The following is a 19,697-nucleotide window of genomic DNA, read 5'->3' on the forward strand; positions in this document are numbered from 1 at the left end:
TCATCATGCACTTACACTGACCAGCTGACACACCTAAGACAGGTAAAAAGCTGGATTTGTGGTCAAAAAAATTGCGCCCTCCAGTGGACATTCAATGAACAATGGACAAACATACTCCCACAATCCCTCACTCCCTGGAGACCACGCCTCCAACAGAGAGCAAACCTCCCCGAGACCAAGCCACTCCTCAGGCAACCAAGCCCACCTCGGAGATCGCACATCCGAGACCAGGCCGCTCCCCACGCCCATCCAGGAAATCAGTTACCAGCGACCCCCTCCCCCCCCCCGGCCAAGCCCACTCCACACACACACACACCCCACGAATCCCGCCTCCACCGATCCCGCGACCCCCTCCCGCCCTGGAGATCACACCGATCCACCCCACCCTACACCCACGGATCCTGCCGGCGATAACGCCACCCCCACGACAGCCCTAGGCCTCTCCAAACCACTTCCCGCGACCCCCTCCCCCCGAACAAGACCACTCCACACACCCCCACCCCATGGATCACACACCCCCCCCCGCTGATCCCGCCGCCTCCCGGGACCCACCCCCACACCGGAGATCACACCGATCCACCCCCACCCCCACGGACCAGACGGCCTCCACAACAGCCCTGGGCCTCTCCAAAAGACAAAAATAAATACCTCACTTCAAAACGTTAACTAACTTCTTCCTTTCTTCACAATTTCACACTAAGCCGAACAATTATTTAGCAAGCCTGACAGGCCACATTTAGAAAATTGTGACCACTTTGTTCCTTCCTTGGTCCTGCTGGTGCAGCACTACTAAAAACGTTTTACATGTCAACCTGGACCAAGCAAACCAAAAGAAGGAAACAAAACTTGCCTACTGTTTGTGGATTGTTTGGAACAAGACAAACCATAAGTCTGGGTTTGCACATATAATGTTAAGTCAAACCATGACTTAGCTTCTAATAGCAGCAGGAGCAGTGCAAAAATCCGGTTACAGGTTGGCTTAATAGAAACCCCGACATATGTCCTACAAATAAACACAAAATAGATCACATTTTCCTGATACAGCAAAAATTTATATTGCAGGGGAAAGTTGTCATAATTCCAATCTTAAAAAGGGATGACCTGGGGGTGGTGGGGAGAGGGGGCATGATACATCTGGGACGGGACAGGTTGGGGGAAATCACAGGGAAAAGCCGGGGGTGGGGGAGAGGAGGGGTGGGATATGTCATGGATCAACACAGGGGGGGGACAGTCACAGGGATTAGCCACAGCAATGTGTGGCAGGGCCAGCTTTTGTTGTTTAGTCGTGTCCGACTCTTCGTGACCCCATGGACCATAGCACGCCAGGCACTCCTGTCTTGCACTGCCTCCCGCAGTTTGGTCAATATAAATTATTTCCCTATACAAGCCCACCACATATGATGGGCCAGCTAGTTCATTATAAATTATTTCCCTATACAAGCCCACCACATATGATGGAACGTACCCTCAGCCTCATTTCATCTCCAACACTTAGCTGATTCAGTCTTGTACATCTTAGCAAGTCTACGCAGAGTTAGGTACCATCTGTGAATCATTGTCAGGTAGTTTTCTTTCAAGGAATAACATGCTGTGAACTTCAAACCGCTCTTCCATAGTTTCCCCCAGAGATTCAAATCTATATTATGTCCTATATCTATTGCCCAGTGTGTCATGGAAGCTTTAACAAGCTCGTCTTTTGTTTCCCAATCTAATAACAGATTGTACATTTTAGAGAAGAGTTTTTCTTCATTTTGTAAAAATTCTTTTTCAAAGCGCGAGCTTTGGTCCTAAAAACATTTTTTCCTTTCTGTTTTAAACATTTCATATAACTGATGATATTGTAGTCCACGGGTGTCAAACACAAGGCCCGGGGGCCAAATCCGGCCCGCCAGACCTCGTCATGTGGCCCGCCGAGCACCCCAGCTAGCGGGACCCAGCAGTGGGACCTTGCTGCTGAAGCGCTGCGCCAACAAAGCGCCGACAAACAGCTGGGGCCGGGGAAATGCTTTTTGCCCCTGGGTCCCTTCGCGCTCTTTTCTGGCGCTGAATCAAGGCGGCGACCCCCCCTTCCCTTTCTTCCTTCCTCTCTCTCGTTCTTATTCTTTCTTTCCCTCTCCTTCCTTCCTTCTTTATCTCTGTCTTCTCTCCCTCTTTCTTTTTCTTTCCTTCTTTATTCCTTCTTTCCTACTCTTCTTTCTCTCACCTCTTTCCTTCCTCTCTCCCTCCTGCTCCCTCTTTTCTTTCTTTCTTTCTTCCTTCCTTCCTTCCTTCCTTCCTTCCTTCCTTCCTTCCTTCCTTCCTTCCTTCCTTCCGTCCTTCCCAACTTTCTTCCTCTCCCTCATTCTTATTCTTTCTTTCCCTCTACTTCCTTCCTTCTTTCTCCCTTTCCGTCTTCTCTCCCTCTTTCTTTTTCTTTCCTTCTTTATTCTCTTCCTTATTTCCTACTCTTCTTTCTCTCCCCTCTTTCCTTCCTCTCTCCCTCCCACTCCCTCTTTTCTTTCTTTCTTTCTTTCTTTCTTTCTTTCTTTCTTTCTTTCTTCCTTCCTTCCTTCCTTCCTTCCTTCCTTCCTTCCTTCCTTCCTCCCCTCCCTCTCCCTCTCCCTCTCCCTCTCCCTCTCCCTCTCCCTCTCCCTCTCCCTCTCCTCAGAAACATAGGATGCTGCTTTATACTTCTGGCCCTTAAACCCTGGAACCAGGAGAGCAGCTTCAGTGAGTCAACCTCAGCCAGTCCCTTTGGTGAAGGGTGGTGGCTCACTGGCAGAACATCTGTCCTGCATGCAGAAGGACCCCAGCATCTCCAGGTACGAGTAGCTCTGCAAAGCTCCTGCATGAAACCCTAGCAAGCCTCCACCACCCAGTGCAGTTACCAAAAATCATTTTTCAATAAATTGTACAATAATTGTACATTTGAATATCTACTTGCCATTATTCTGACTATGTTTCTGCTTTCAGAGCTAGTTATTACAGTACTTACATTATTACAAAAAAGTAATAATTGAATGCAGTGACAATAATTTATGATAATAAAGAGTGGACACATAGTCCTACAGATACAACCGGCCCTTTGAGGGTGACCAAACTGCTGATGCGGCCCCCGATGAATTTGAGTTTGACACCCCTGTTGTAGTCAATCTGTCTCATGGCTCTTTACACTTTCCATTGATTTGAGCTTAGGTTCCCCTTCTGTAAAGGTAAAGGTAAAGGGACCCCTGACCATTAGGTCCAGTCGTGACCGACTCTGGGGTTGCGGCAAGAGTTTAACCCACAGTGTCACCCGTGTCCCTGTAAAGTGCAGCAATTCCCTGTAAGTTGCCCATTGTCTCTCCATAGTAACTCTCTTTATTGTAATAGCCTCAATAGGAGAGAGCCATAAAGGTGTTTTCCTGTTCAGCAGGTTTTTATATTTCTCCTAAACTCTATACAGATTGTTCCTAAGGATATCTATTTATATATAAATGTTCCCACTGCGTGCGCGGATGTAGCAGCCTTGCAACGTAACCGCTGAACCGAATGGGGCATCAAATTAGGACAAAGTGTACCTTGCCCATCAAGGAGGGATCTAACATAAAAAATCTAGCACTTGGAATCTGCAACACTCTAAAGACATGGTAATAAGGTGGGCTACCCCCAAATGGGCAGGGTATAAATAATAAAATTGTTGTTGTTGTTGTTGTTGTTTTCCTGAGGGCCAAGTGGGCGGGGTCAAAGGACACCACTTAATAACAAGTTAATTAGGAGTAATCTTCTTTCTGTGATTGCAAGAGGGAGAAAGGTTGTTTTCTGCTGCTCCAGAGAAGCGGACACGGAGCAATGGATTCAAACTTCAAGAAAGAAGATTCCACCTCAACATTAGGAAGAACTTCCTGACAGTAAGAACTGTTCGGCAGTGGAATTTGCTACCAAGGAGTGTGGTGGAGTCTCCTTATTTGGAGATCTTTAAGCGGAGGCTTGACAGCCATATTTCAGGAATGCTTTGATGGTGTTTCCTGCTTGGCAGGGGGTTGGACTCGATGGCCCTTGTGGTCTCTTCCAACTCTATGATTCTAAACTGCACTTAATATTGTGTATATCAGGCATAGGCAACCTTCGGCCCTCCAGATGTTTTGGCCTATAATTCCCATGATCCCTAGCTAACAGGACCAGTGGTCAGGGATGATGGGAGTTGTAGTCCCAAAAAATCTGGAGGGCCGAGTTTGCCTATGCCTGGTGTATACTGTCCTGGGAACTTAGGGTCAAGCACAGGTAATCAATATTAACAATATCTTATATATATATATATATAAATGTAGGCATTGCGCGCGCAGAGGTCACAGCCTTTCTCTGTAACTGCTGAACCTTAATGTAAAAATTTTGGCCAAAACGTTCCATGCCCATCTGGGAGGGATCTGGCATAAATTTCCCACACCTTTCACACCCAAAATAATGATTAAATGCAAAAAAAGTGACGCCCCTATTAGACATCACCAACAAAAGCTCTGAAGACTCCAGCAGCATCCAATAGAAAGGCAGGTCTCTGAGGGCGGGGCCAAATCGTTACGTCATCAACCACCGTCCAACAACCGCCAAAACAGCCATTCCACCCCTAAAGCCCAAGCCCAAAGCCTCTCCCGGCGGCTGCATTAATAAACGCCTGGCAGCGTTAGGCAGTCGTTCATCATTTCCCCTAACACACACTTGGGGCACGGCGAGGGGTTGCTTTTTAATTTAGCGGGCGTTGTGTCACATGCGAGGCTCCGGCAGCCATTTTAAGTAAGGGCAGTCGTACCCCTTTTAACCTAGGCTTTTACTATGACTGATTGCAAGCCTCTGCGTCTTTTAAAAAAACAACCACCATGCACTTTCTCTCCCCAGTTTAAGTCCTTGGATATTTCCAGTGGCCAATCCCCCCCCCCCCGATTTACAATTCCCTACTTCCCCATGCCACTTCCTGGGTTTTTTTATGGAATCGAACAGCTCGAGCACTTCGGAACGCACCTTCTGTTGCTATGGGGCTGTGGGGCTTCGCTATTTGATCTCCACCCCCCGGTCAGGATTTTTAAAGTAGTTCTCTGGGTCCCAGGGCGCATCATCACCCCTGATGCTTCTCTTTGCCCAAACATACCTCTCCCCACCTTCCTCAACACCAAATACTCCTCAATTATACCCACAATAAAAACCATTAAAAAACATTACAAACAACACATTAAAAAAACAACCAACACCACATCCTACATTCAAAACCCCTACTCCAAAATTAGAAAATCCAGATAACCAAAAACAAACAAACAACAACCACAAAACACACAACGCCCAAATCATACAATACCCACCAAAATAAATGACAACCCCCAAAATAAAATTAAACAATAATAACTTCTGCTTCTCATGTTCTTATTTTTAAAAATAATAATCTAAATATATAAAAATGTTCACGATGTGTGCACAGGGGCCAATGTATGGAGATATAGGGGGTAGGGGCCAACACTCCCCGGAGACAACAGAGGGCTCAGACAGGGGTGGGGAGGAGGGGGCTCGATAGCTCATGAGTCAGGACAGGGTGGGGCCAGTCACAGGGATGTGCTGGAGGGGTGGGGGGGAGAAGGGGACTCAATAGCTCATGGGTTGGGACAGAGTGGGGCCAGTCACATGGATGTGCCGCGGGGGTGGGGGGAAAAGGGGGCTTGATACTGGTAGCTCATGGGTCAGGACAGGGTGGGGGCAGTCACAGGGATGAGCTGGGGTGGGGGGAGGAGGGGGCAGGATAAATCATGTGTCCGGACAGAGTGGGGGGAATCACAGGAAAGAACCACAGTAACGCATGGCTAGGCCAGCTAGTCTTATATACCGGTATATATAAATGTAAAAATCGTGAAACTGCGTTCCACACTTTTATCCGTAACCGCTTGACTGATCGTCCTGAAATTTTGACACAATGATCCAGGCCACTCCCCGAGCGTTGTTGGGGCCAAAAATCCCTCAAATCACACACATGGGCAGGTACAGACCTCGATTTCCACCAAGTCAAACAGCGCCCTCAAGTGGAATTCCTCCCCCAGTACACCCCCTCCCTTCCTGTGAAATCTAAGCCACACCCACAAACCAAATGACATCATCAACCAAGCAACTGAAACCACCAAGGCAGCCATTATCATACCACTAGGCCTTTGTTTTATGTAGGCCCCTGCTGCCAGGCCCCCACTAGGCCCGGGGGGGGGGGAGATAACCCACAGCAACGCACTTGGGGGCACAGCAAGGGGTTTTTACTTTACCATTTAGCACCACTACCCCCCAAAAAATCCACAAGACAAAAATACCATCCTTCAAAACATCATGAGATACGCCGGTCATGGGGGGGGGGCACAAACTGAATAGATCATGGATCAGGACATGTGGGGGCAGTCACAGGGTTTAGCCACAACAACGCACCCCACCCACAAACCCCGCCTCCACCACGAGATCCTGTAAAACAGGAGGCCTTGCAACCACCAAAACAGCAATTCCACCCCAAGCCCAAAGGCTCTCCCAGTGGCTGCATTAATAAACGCCTGGCAGCATTAGGCAGTCATTCATCATTTCTCCTAGCACACACTTGGGGGCACAGCGAGGGGTTTTCGCTTTATAATTTAGTGGGCGTTGTGTCACATGCGAGGCTCCGGCAGCCATTTTAAGTAAGGGCAGTCGTGCCCCTTTTAACCTAGGCTTTACCGTGTTTCTCCAAAAATAAGGCACCGTGTTATATTTATTATTCCTAAAATAACCCCACATTGGCTTATTTTCAGGGGATGTCTTATTTTTTATTACGCGTCCAGCCTTGCCTCTTCCTTTTTTTTTAAATAAATAATTTTATTCAATTTTCCAATCAACAAACAAAACAAAACAAAAATTTTTATACAATTCATCTTAAAATCACCCATCTCGTCTTGCTCTGCCGAGCTGTGACTTCACTCCCTCCCTTCATGCGGTTTTCTTATTAACTCCTACCATGCAGTTCCTTATTGTCCTTGTTTCCGTCAATTCGTAGGATTTATTTCAATCCTGCAAGTGTTTTTAAACTTCTACAATTTTTCTCCATATAGTCTACAAATTTACTCCAGTCTTTTCGGAACCTTGTCTCTCCTTGGCCTCGGATCCTGCAAGTCAGTCTAGCTAAGTCTGCATAGTCTATCATTTTCATCTGCCACTCATCAATCGTTGGTAATTCCTGAAGTTTCCATTTTTGGGCCAACAATGTCCTAGCCGCGGTTGTCGCATACATAAACAATACTTGATCTTCTTTCATAATCTCCCCTCCCATAATTCCTAACAAGAATGCCTCCGGTTTTTTGGGGAAAGTATATTTAAAAATCTTTCTCAATTCGTTATATATCATCTCCCAAAATCTTTTGACTTTTGCCTCTTCCTTGGGACCATCCAGAACTTCGCCTATCACTATGTCTTATTTTCGGGGTATGGCTTATATTGCGCAAATGCTTAAAAATCCTGCTATGGCTTATTTTATGGGTATGTCTTATTTTAGGAGAAACAACTGATTGTAAGCACTTTCTCTCCCCAGTATAAGTCCTCAGATATTTGCAGTGGCCACCCCCCACCCCATTTACAACCCCCTACCTTCCCCTTGCCACTTCCTGGGTTTTTTATGGAACTGAACAACTTGGGTGCTTCAGAACGCGCCTTCTCTTGGGCCCTGTTTTTAACCCTTTTGTTACTTTTTCCATTTTACTGATTGTGAATATGTTGACCGAGGCCCCCTTTAGATTCGGAAGTCCGCGCCAAGTGCCCCATATGACCCCCCCTCCTTCTGTCTGGGCCTGTCTGTTGCTACGGGGCTATGGGGCTTCGCTATTTGACCCCCCCCTCAGGATTTTTAAAGTAGTTCTCTGCATCCCAGGGCACATCATCACCCCTGATCCTTAATCTAAATATATAGAAATGTTCACGATGCATGCGCAGGGGCCAATGTATGGAGATACAGGGGAGAGGGGACAACAGAGGGCTCAGACAAAAGTAAATACTGGGAAATGGAACCCAGAAACTGACATTTCCTTCTCCAAGGGTTGGGGCCAATGTAGGAAGATACCGGGGGTAGGGGCTAAGACTCCCCAGGGACAACAGAGGCCTCAGACAGAAGTGCATACTGGGAAATAGAACAGTTCCTTTTCGAAGGGTGGGGCCAATGTATGGAGATACAGGGGGAGGGGCCAACACTCCCCAGGGACAACAGAGGGAAGGGTATCCTACCGAAACACAGGGATGAGCCGGGGTGGAGGGAGGAGGGGCAGGATAAATCATGTGTCCGGACAGAGTGGAAAGAACCACAGCAACGCGTGGCCGGGCCAGCTAGTAGTTAATAAAACGTTTACATATAAATTTTCGCCTTCCCATACCAAAGACATGCAGGCCAACCGAATTTTAAGTAATGACCTTCTAAATCCAGGATGTCTGCCTCCAGAAACACCCCCCGTCAGCATTTGGCTCAGTGTGGTTGATCTGCACCTTACATTGTTTTATTGGTAACGTAAGAGAGAGAGAGAGAGAGAGAGAGAGAGAAGGGACACAGGTGGCGCTGTGGGTCAAACCACAGAGCCTAAGGCTTGCCGATCAGAAGGTCGGCAGTTCGAATCCCCACGACGGGGTAAGCTCCCGTTGCTCGGTCCCAGCTCCTGCCAACCTAGCAGTTTGAAAGCACATCAAAGTGCAAGTAGATAAATAGGTACCGCTGCAGAGGGAAGGTAAACGGCGTTTCTGTGTGCTGCTCTCGTTCGCCAGAAGCGGCTTTGTCATGCTTGCCACATGACCTGGAAGCAGTATGCCGGCTCCCTCAGTCAATAACGCGAGATGAGCGCCGCAACCCCTGAGTCGGTAACGACTGGACCTAATGATCAGGGGTTCTTTTACCTTTACCTAAGAGAAAAAAATGACTCAGCCTCACACTTGACCAAAGCACAACTAACTCCAAGGGCTCCTGACTGGGCATTTAGCCAGGAAATGTTGACTGTTACCTGTTAACTCTGCTCTCTCCTGTTTCCCTCTTTTCTGGTTTTGATTAAACCAATTCATGAACCAATGACTCATTACACTAATAATGATCCAGGTGTTGTAGATATTCCCATAAACATATTGTGTGCTTTTTGTGTGATGCACAGATGACAAGAGAACACTCGGTCTATTTATTTGTATCCTTTATTCCTCCTGTGATCCTTGTTTATAAAACCGAATAAACCAGTATTCCAAAAAGGAAGGAAAAAGACAACACACAGTGTATCTGCAAAGCAGGATTATCCCACTTTAGAGAGCATTGGCTTCTTCCCTCCTACCTAATAATCCTGGGATCTGTAGTTTATTAAGGATGCTGAGAGCTCCTTGGAGCCGCTCCCCAATTGCCCTTTAACAACCTGTCCTTTGTGCCAGGGAATTCAGGGAACTATAGGTGGTGGGGAGAGGGTCTCCCAGTAACTACAGCAATTGGGGGGAGGGACTGCCTCTTCCACCCCTATCTCAGGTTCCTTTCCTTCCTAGCAGTACCTCTCCTGCTGCCTTGGATTCCTTGGATGAGGAGACCTCCAGTGGTCTCTGTGCAGGGCTTTCTGTTCAGCCTCCAAAGATCCTCAGGACACCTGAGAGGCTGCATGTCTGAACAGGTGTACATGTGTCAAAGTCTGGAGAAGGCCCCTGGCGGAGGATGAATGGAAAGCTTTCCTTCTAACAGTAACTGAAGAACAACAACGGAGGGTTGGCTTGCATCTGGAGGAACTCAGCCTCAGAGAGTCCTGCAGGATCAGGCCAATGGGACTTCCTATTGAGTTCCCCCTCCTTTTTCTTACAAGGGCTTCTTCCGGGAAGCCCCCCAGCAGGATCCAAGCGCAAGAGTAACCTTCTCCCTGCCTGTGGTTTTCCAGCAACTGGAGTTAGAATCATAGAATCATAGAGTTGGAAGAGACCCCAAGGGCCATCCAGTCCAACCCCCTGCCAAGCAGGAAACACCATCAAAGCATTCTTGACATATGCCTGTCAAGCCTCTGCTTAAAGACCTCCAAAGAAGGAGACTCCACCACAGTCCTTGGTAGCAAATTCCACTGTCGAACAGCTCTTACTGTCAGGAAGTTCTTCCTAATGTTTAGTGGAATCTTCTTGTAGTTTGAATCCATTGCTCCGTGTCCGCTTCTCTGGAGCAGCAGAAAACAACCTTTCACCCTCCTCTATATGACATCCTTTTATATATTTGAACATGGCTATCATATCACCCCTTAACCTTCTCTTCTCCAGGCTAAACATACCCAGCTCCCTAAGCCGTTCCTCATAAGTTCAGAAGCATCTTTGCCTCTGACTGTGGAGGCAGAGCAGGGCCCTCCTAAGGTTAGGAGTCTCCCACCGCCCTCTCCTCCTCCATCACTTTGGGAGCAGCAACTAGCAGCGGACGCAGAGAATCTCCATCCTGGGGAAGATGCTTAAAAGCTCACTCTGGGACCAGAGGGGAAAGCGCACAGAAGAACTGCCACCCCCTCCTCCTCTTGGGAAAGGCGTCTGGATTGGTGCCCATCCCATTCTCCAGTGGGAGGGCGTTCCCTAGGTTTAACTCTGCGCCGCATGAAGCAGCTCCCTCTTTTGTCTGCCCTCGATTTTCCAACATTCCTTATTTATGGATGCCAAATGTCAGGCTTCCATTGTCGTCGTCGTCGTTTTGCGTGTGTTTTATGCCCGAATGTTTCCGCCTGGCTACAACCCTGCCGACAAGGGTGACTGATTCACAAATCTGAAATGGGTTTATCTGCATTCCATTATTTTCTCCCCAAAATGGCAGCGTCTTGCCACTGTGGAAGAACATAGTTGCAGCCCTCCTCCTGCACACTCGCCCCCCTCCCTATCTTTGCAGAGAGGAAGCGGGGAGGACCCTCTGATTCCTGACTTTGGGGGGCCCCCATTGCCTCAGCTGAACAGCCCCCCCCCATGCATCGTTCCCCTGCAGCCCTGGGACACCCCCTCCCCCGTTATCCCCCAGACTCACCAGATCCCAGAATGCGCCACGGAGGCACCGCTTGCACCGCAGACGGACAAAAACCACCAGCCTCCCTTTGCAGGGACGGACTTTGCAAGGAGGCGCTTTTGCTCCGGAGGACCTGCGCCACCTCCTTTATTTCCTCTCCTCTCTAGTAATCCGGCTCGGCTCCTTTTAACCCTTGGCAAGCCGAGGACACCAAGCTCTCCCCTCTTCTGCCTCTGCGCTTTCTCTCCCCAAAGCAGGTCTGTGCATTGCGCACACCCGGAGGAGAGGCTGTGTTTTGGGGGGAGCCTCTGAGCTGCTCCCTCCCTTGGCCAGCTTGCAGTGGGGGAAAGCCGTGCAAGGAGCAGGAACCGCCTTCCTAGAATCCTAGACCAGGCATCCCCAAATTTCGGCCCTCCAGATGTTTTGGACATTCCCATCTTCCCTGACCACTGGTCCTGTTAGCTAGGGATCATGGGAGTTGTAGGCCAAAACATCTGGAGGGCCGCAGTTTGGCGATGCCTGATCATTCTAGACTAAGAGAGGTGGAGGGAAAGGAGCAGGGAAAACCTCTCTGAAATTTGGAACGCCACTTTGCAAGCTGTCATCATCCACCTGCTGAGCTTCCGCAAGGAGGCCACCACCTTAAGCGTCTTCATCATCATCATTTTGAATTTGTATATGTACCGTCTTTCTATCTTACAATATTCAAGGTGGTTTACAAGCTGAAGAAACAAAAAATGCACATCTTATAACAAACAATCTAATGCGATACAAAAATGTGATAATAAAACAAAACTTTAAAATAAGCAACCTACATCAAAAAAATAACATTCAGCGATCATTAGAATAGTATAAAATAATAACAATAATATCAACATATAAAAGTTAAATAGAAATCCACTCAACAGTTACAATAATTTCTAAACTATAATCAATAGAACAATGGCAAGCCACAGAACATAAAATAATACAATACAAATTGAGAAGCAGAGACTGGAGGGTGGAGCAAGGTAGGTGGAAGGAGGCCTTGCCTGACGAAGTCTCTCCCCTCACCTCTGGGGCCTGGCTGGTGTCTCCTTGGAGCAGGGGTCAGCCAGGGCCGGTGCTAGGGTTTTTTGCGCCCTAGGCGAGATCACCTTCTGGCACCCCCCCCCCCCGGCCAATCATATTTCAAACACAGATGTATTATAAGAAGAATGAAAAGCACAGAATTTGAAATTGTTAATTTATTTTTTAAAAATTGTGAAAACAAGTCATAAAACAATTTCTGATTTATTTTCTCAAACAGAACACAGTTTTAGCACTGAAATCACTTTGAAAAATGTTAAACGTGATGCTGAAATGTAAGTCTCTTTAATGTTTCAGTTTCAAGCAAATCAAAATCTTATTTTACGTGCCTTTTCCTTTGCAAATTTTGTTAAGAGAAACAAAAACATTAGCCACACTATTCTGGATTTTGTGTTGTAGTATGAAGAGAAGTACTTTTTGTGGTGGCATAGACTCTGGAAGCCTTCGAGCAACTGCTTGAAGTTCACAGCACAGATATTCAGCATTAATATCTTTGTTTTCATTGTGTGTCAATGACTGCTCCAAAGTCTTGCAGGCCTTTCGTACATCTTCAGTACATTTTTTGTTGACGCTTAGAAGCAACTTCTGGTGCCGGCGCTGCCTGATTTCTGGTGCCCAGACATGGGCAGAGCGGGGAAGGGGTTTCCCTACCTGCCTGGCGGAAACCCCCGACGGCTTCTTTGCCCACGTGCAAATTGCCTGGTGAAGTTCGTATTTCCTGCCAGCATCCCCTATTCTAGGGGATCCGGTGATGAGGAGGGGAGGAGGAGAGCGGGCTTGGAGAAGAGGCAATGGCTTTTTCTTCTTTTTTAATGATAAATAAATTTTATTGATTTTCACAAAAAACTTTACAAAAATTATGAATCCAAAAAAATCCAAAAATTACTATACAATAATTCTAATAATAGAGGGACCCAGGTGGTGCTGTGGTTAAACCACTGAGCCTAGGGCTTGCTGATCAGAAGGTCAGCGGTTCGAATCCCTGTGACGGGGTGAGCTCCCGTTGCTTGGTCCCAGCTCCTGCCAACCTAGCACTTCGAAAGCACATCAAAGTGCAAGTAGATAAATAGGTACTGCTCCAAGCGGGAAGGTAAACGGTGTTTCCATGTGCTGCTCTGGTTTGCCAGAAGCGGCTTTGTCATGCTGGCCACATGACCTGGAAGCTATACGCCGGCTCCCTCGGCCAATAATGCGAGATGAGCGCGCAACCCTAGAGTCGGTCACGACTGGACCTAATGGTCAGGGGTCCCTTTACCTTTTTAATTCTAATAAAAACAAAAAACAAAAAATAATAATAAAACAATAAAACATTAAAGCAAAATATTCAAAAATGAACACAAATTAACTAAAATACAAATTTATAAGCTCCCCTCCACCACCCCAGTCTCCACCCACCCTTTAGTGCTTCTAGCCATTCTCATATTGCGCCTTCCCCCCTTTTTTTCTCTCATATGTATACCTAATTTCCGACTATACATTTTGATATTCATTCTTATGGGCCTTCATAAATCATTTGAGAGGTCAGCATTCTCTACAAAATTTGTTATATAACCGTTGAATTTCCCCCAATCTTTATTCTTTCCCCCCTCCTTTATCCCTTTGATTTCTGCTTCTTTTGTTGCCAGGTTATAATATGAGATCAATTTTAATTGCCAATCCTCTTTAGTGGATACCTTTTTACTCTTCCCAGTCACTTATGGACTCATTGTTAAAACCATGTTTATGGAAGACAATCTTACTCGGCTACGAGTGATAGAAGAAGAAGAAGAAGAAGAAGAAGAAGAAGAAGAAGAAGAAGAAGAAGAAGAAGAAGAAGAAGAAGAAGAAGAAGAAGAATTTATACTTGTGCAACCAGGCTGCCAAAAGCCAATGATGCAAATCATGAGCAGAGCAGCGTATAGTATGAAGACAGCACATTAAGTCCTGTGTTCAGGTAGTTATTACAAGGAAAAGACCAGGGAATGGAGAGAACAACGAGTACCAAGTCCCCTTCTATAGTTAGCCTCCCATCCCCATGGAGTGTGTGCTCTGTGTTGAGTTTTAGATAATGGAAGCAGATTTGAGTGAGGCCATGCTTCCTTAAGGCTCAGCCCTCGTTGGGCTGCTTTAGGGTGGGGGGTGGGGGTGGCCATGCTTGCTCTCAGGCCCAGCAACATTAACATTGCATCCAACTAAGTGTAGACCCATTGCAATCAATTAACACAAGTAACAATCTGCATTACATCACTTAAAAGCCTCTCTCTCTCTCTCTCTCTCTCTCTCTCACACACACACACACACACACACACACAGAGAGAGAGAGAGAGAGAGAGAGAGAGAGAGAGAGAGAGAGAGAGAGAGAGAGAGAAAGTCTTTGAAATATGCCATTCATTATTCAAAGCAACTGCCTGGGCATCTATTTCCAAGCAACATATTTAGGATGTAGAAGTTCATAAAAAGAGAAAAATAATAACTCAATCGCAATAGGGGAAAAAAATCCGTGTGGTGTTTTTAAAACTTCCTAAATTTCAAAAAACCTTTCCCACATTTTTCTGTCTTCCAAGGAATCTCTGTGTGCTGCAAGAGATCCTCAGACAGTTAACTGCTGGCTTGCATGATCACAGCACACCTCACGACACGCCCTGCACTCTTCTGTAACCATGGACTGAAAGGAAAGGAGAGTCACACCAAAAGTGTTTCTGTTCAGGTGACCCGTCATTACCAATAATCTTGTGCTGGAAACTCTGATAAGAGGAGGCTTCAGTGCTAAACACACCAACTAGATAGAGAATCTATTGAAGTTCCTTCTGATTAAACCAACTTAGGAATGTGCTAAATTGAGCCTGGACACCAATACGGAAATGTACCAAGGTCAGCCTACGCCAGGCATTTCTCAGCCTAAGGACCATGTTCTTCATGGGCAACCTTCTAGCAGCCATGTGTCAGTGGGGAGCAGAGCCAGAGGCAAAAGGAGGCAGAGCAATGGATGTGAATCTCACCTTGGTACAGCAGAGGACATTCCAGCCATGCAAAAGTCTACATGCACATACAGTGGTACTTCGGTTTACAAACACAGTTGGTTCCGGAAGTCTGTACTTAAACTGAAGCATACTTTCCCATGGAAAGTAACTGAAAGTGGATTAATCCGTTCCAGATGGGTCCGCGGAGTACTTAAACTGAAAATACTCAAACCGGGGCGTACTTAAACCGAGGTATGTCGTATGACTGTACATCTCTCCATCCGCAGCCATCCAAATTGGCAATGCATATTATGGAAATCCAAGGACACATTCCAGCCATGGGGAGAGCAATTGAGGAGAATGCAGGTCAGGGTCTGTGGGGGGATGGAGCCTAGGGAGAGGGGTGCAGCCTAAGGAGACTCACAACAGCTGAAGGAGAGGCCTCGGGGGCAAAGGTGCCAGCTTCGCCAGAGGGTTGGGGGTACCCAACATGCCGTTGTGAGACACCCTGACATCCATGCCAGGGGCAGAGCCGAATGCCCTCTGAAAACTGAGGGGGGCGGCCTCCTCCAAAAATGCATTCGGTGGGCCGAAACTGCCTTAGCCCCTAGGAGTTGGCTGCCTTTTGTCTCCATGCCTGAGGCTCCCCACCCTGGTCTAGTAGATCACTGTAAACAAAATGGCAGAAAGCAGCACGTAATATCTAGATTGGACGAATTCACAGAGGATGGAAATTGCTCATACAAGAGGTGGTGGCGGCCACCGATTCAGACACCTTTAAAAGAAGACCAGCAAATTCATGGAAAATAAGGGAATCAGTGGCTACCAAACCTGATGGCTGTGTTCTGTCCTCCCTGGTTGGAGGCAGGATGCTTCTGCATACTAGTTGCCAAAAACCACAGGGTAAAGAGTGCTGTTGGGCTCAGGTCCTAATTGTAGGTTTCTCATGGGCATCTGGGGGGGGGCACTGTGAGAATACACAACACTAGATTAGGTGAGCCATTGGTGTGATCCAACAGGCTCTCATCATGCCCTAAGATGAGCACAGATTCTGAACACTTCTCTTTGCCAGAATTACTACACAGTAACAAAATCCACATGCTCCACCTGTTTGGAGCATAGCTGCCAAGTTTCCCCTTTTCTTGCGAGGAAGCCTATTCAGCATAAGGGAATTTCCCTTTAAAAAAGGGAGAACTTGGCAGCTATGGTTTGGAGTTAGATTACGATACTCATCCTGCCTACTGTAGCTCTATTTTATAAAGAAACAAGGATAGGATTTGAAATGTGCATCATTATTTGATGAGAGTTCAGTAAGATTATCTCCGTCATTCCCAGTGGACAAAACTTCCACATGGAAGATAAAACAACATTATTATTATTTTTAAAAAAATCCTATTTCTTGCCAGTCTTCTGCTTCCTGAATATGTATGCATCAGAACTAAGTCTCTTTGCATAAGGAAAAGATCATATCCCTTCTCCACTACCTGATTCCAAATAAAAGCTCATATATAGTTTCTTAAATTTGCCATTTATATTCACAGCAACTACTCAACCAGAACTGTAATAGCGGAACATTTCCCATCTCACATATTACATAAGTAAGGTTAAAAACAGGCCGTTGTAATAAACTAGAAATGAAGCTGGATAGATCAAGATCTGTACTGTATATCCATCCCTGCTAAATTTCAAGTGCATGCTAAATCCGAAACAATGTACAGCTCCTGAGAATAAATGCTAAATGCCAGATTTTACTAAATACAGGCAGAAATGATCAAAGCCCAGCTGTTACTGCCATCCAGACATGCCTTAAGTCACACAATTTGTAAACACAAATAGCATATTGGCTTTGTTGTTGTTGTTGTTTAGTCGTTTAGTTGTGTCCTACTCTTCATGACCCCATGGACCAGAGCACGCCAGGCACTCCTGTCTTCCACTGCCTCCCGCAGTTTGGTCAAACTCATGTTGGTAGCTTCGAGAACACTGTTCTCGAAGCATATTGGCTTGGCAGTGCCCAAATATCATTTTTCTGGGCCTAGTAAACTAAATAAATCATTATAATGTCCTTGACTTCCCATGAAGAATCTTATCTGTTGCTTTTAAAAAAGAGAGAGATTTAATTGTGTCCTTTAGCTGATTTAAATTCCTTTATTCAAGCTTTGTGTGTTTCTGGCTTCCTGATTTGCAACTTGTAGTAAAGCATAGCAGAATGATATGTATACACAACAATTATAATTGAGTTATGAACTCCGTTTAGACACTGTTCTCTGTCCCTAGGATCTAGTGTCAGCTCCTCTCTGCTTTCTGGAGCCCAGAGATCTGTCTCATTTACTTGTATATGTCCTGCCACCACTACTGGCTCCCAATATCCCCTGGATCTCATTGTCCCCAATTTATTACGCAGCTTGCCTTTCCCTCCCTGCTGGCAGTCACACAGGCTCCTCCTAACTGGGAGTAAAAAAATGCCACCAGAAAGTAAGGCTCTATGGGACTTAGAGGGCACGCACCTCCATTTCTAAATGGATTTCTAAATAAATAAAGGGAAACATCTCCGCCCCTCCAGCCCCAATAATGTGGCAAGGGCCCGCCCTGGTTCCCAGCCTGAAGGCGGCCTCTGACCATGTGCAGAGCGCCTCTCTACCCCCAGAGGCCCTCGCTGGTCGGGGGCTGCTCTGCATCGCCTCCGCCCTCGCCCTCGCCCTGCCCGACTCACCGCGACAAGGCTGGCGACAAGGCTTGCCATGACGCTGGAGAAAGGCATTTCAGTGTTTACGGTTTGAAGGCGCTCTTGAGATCTGAAAATGCCCGTGCCCCTTGGGGCAGGCAGAGAATGTTAAAACAAAAGCTTCGGTTTGTTTATACCTTCCATTAATCAAGTGCACTTAATTTTACTGGGAAATCAATGAAGCACTTGCTTGCAGGCGGCAGCAGGAGAGCGGCTGCTGCAATTCTTGGGCTCAGGTTTTGGGGCCGGATGCCAAAACCCATTCCTGCACCGTGTGATTGCAGACGTGTGGAAGGACAATAGCTGGGGTTGCGATGGGGGGCGGGGCTGAAGCTCCATGACAGCTCAGCCATTTTCATGCTGGAGCTCCTGGGTTCAGCTACTGGCAGGTCCAGTTAGACCAGCCGGGAGGGAACCCAATGTCAAGGAGCTGTCAAGGAGCCAGGTCAACCACAGGGTGGGCACAAACAGCAGCATCCTATGGTTCGCCTTCACATCTTCTTCAGATGCACAAAAGCTCATACCTATGACCCAGGTGGCGCTGTGGTTAAACCACTGAGCCTAGGGCTTGCTGATCAGAAGGTCGGCGGTTCGAATCCCTGTGACAGGGTGAGCTCCCGTTGCTTGGTCCCAGCTCCTGCCAACCTAGCAGTTCGAAAGCACGTAAAAAATGCAAGTAGATAAATAGGTACTGCTCCAAGCGGGAAGGTAAACGGTGTTTCCATGTGCTGCTCTGGTTTGCCAGAAGCGGCTTTGTCATGCTGGCCACATGACCTGGAAGCTATACGCCGGCTCCCTCGGCCAATAATGCGAGATGAGCGCGCAACCCCAGAGTCGGTCACGACTGGACCTAATGGTCAGGGGTCCCTTTACCTTTACCTTATGACAAACTTTGTTGGTCTCTAAGGTGCTACTAGAAAGAATTTTTTTGTTTGTTTCGACTAAGTATTTATCATTACAAAAGACTGGCCAGGCTCTCCATCCCCAGGTAATCCAATCAAATGGCCATTAACAGGTAACTTGCTAGACAGGAGGTAAACAAGGCACTCCGATTTCTGTTATAGACCGCCTCTTCTGTGAGGTAGGTGTTACGTGTCTGGAGGTGGTGGTCTTGGGCTACACCCCTTCTGTGATGTATGTATGATGCTTCTGGGGGTGGCCCGGGACTGGAGTGGGGAATGTCAAATGTCTATATACGGGCAGGCACACCTTTGTTCTGGGTCCTCCTCTTTTCTCCTGTGTGAGAGGGAGAACACCCTGTTGCAACAGTCAAGAAAGATCAAGCTTACTAGCTGCTTTGCTTCTCAATATTCTCTGGTTGGCCTCTGTTATTTTCTCCTACCGATGGAGAACCTCCAAAGGTCTCTACAAGGGCTCTTGTATACCCCATAAGGGAAGAAGGGCAGATTTTGTTTATTACCCTTTGAACCCTTGCAAAGTGGAGCAAACATCTCCCTCTGTGGTTTCTCTCTTGAAAGCAGGAGTCAACAACAAGCCCCACACATTGCACTGCCTTTGCTCCTAGGTGCTCTGGCATGGCCCACCCACTCCTGTGCCCCCTCCCCATTTGATTCAAGATGCACAGCTATGAGCTGGGTCTTGACTGGGTCTTTCATCAGACCACCGCTTTATTCCCGCTGCCACCTTAGGGAACTCTTATCTGAACCCTTCACCCCTAACTTAGCAAAGGAGGAGATGTGTGGTGGAATGCAACGGATTTATTAAAACAAACACACAAGAGTTTCAAGATAATGTTGGGTACATAAACTTTTGTCACCTGATTACAATGGGTGTTATAATGCTGTTGTTATAAGAAATTTAAGGTCATATATATATATATATAATAATAATTGTTCATAAAACATGTACATGAATGTACAGAAACATGTCTGAAGCAGCACAGGAAGACAGGCCTTTCTGACACCATTTTGACTCTCTCTGACCAGGTGTTCCTCTGCAAGGAAGAAGGGGGGTGGGGGGAACCCTCTCATTGTCTCAGGAATTAAAG

At 46.9% G+C, this 19,697-nt stretch overlaps 1 protein-coding gene across 1 annotated transcript in view; it reads right to left on the reverse strand.

Annotated features, from left to right (window-relative positions):
- LOC132592838 (zinc finger protein 420-like) overlaps positions 1-19,697 on the reverse strand; it is a 38,078-nt gene that overhangs the window by 8,827 nt on the left and 9,554 nt on the right. The gene's annotated exons all lie outside the window — the stretch shown is intronic.

The sequence above is a fragment of the Zootoca vivipara genome, chromosome 12, assembly GCF_963506605.1.
Source record: "Zootoca vivipara chromosome 12, rZooViv1.1, whole genome shotgun sequence".
In the NCBI taxonomy this organism is placed as follows: domain Eukaryota; kingdom Metazoa; phylum Chordata; class Lepidosauria; order Squamata; family Lacertidae; genus Zootoca; species Zootoca vivipara.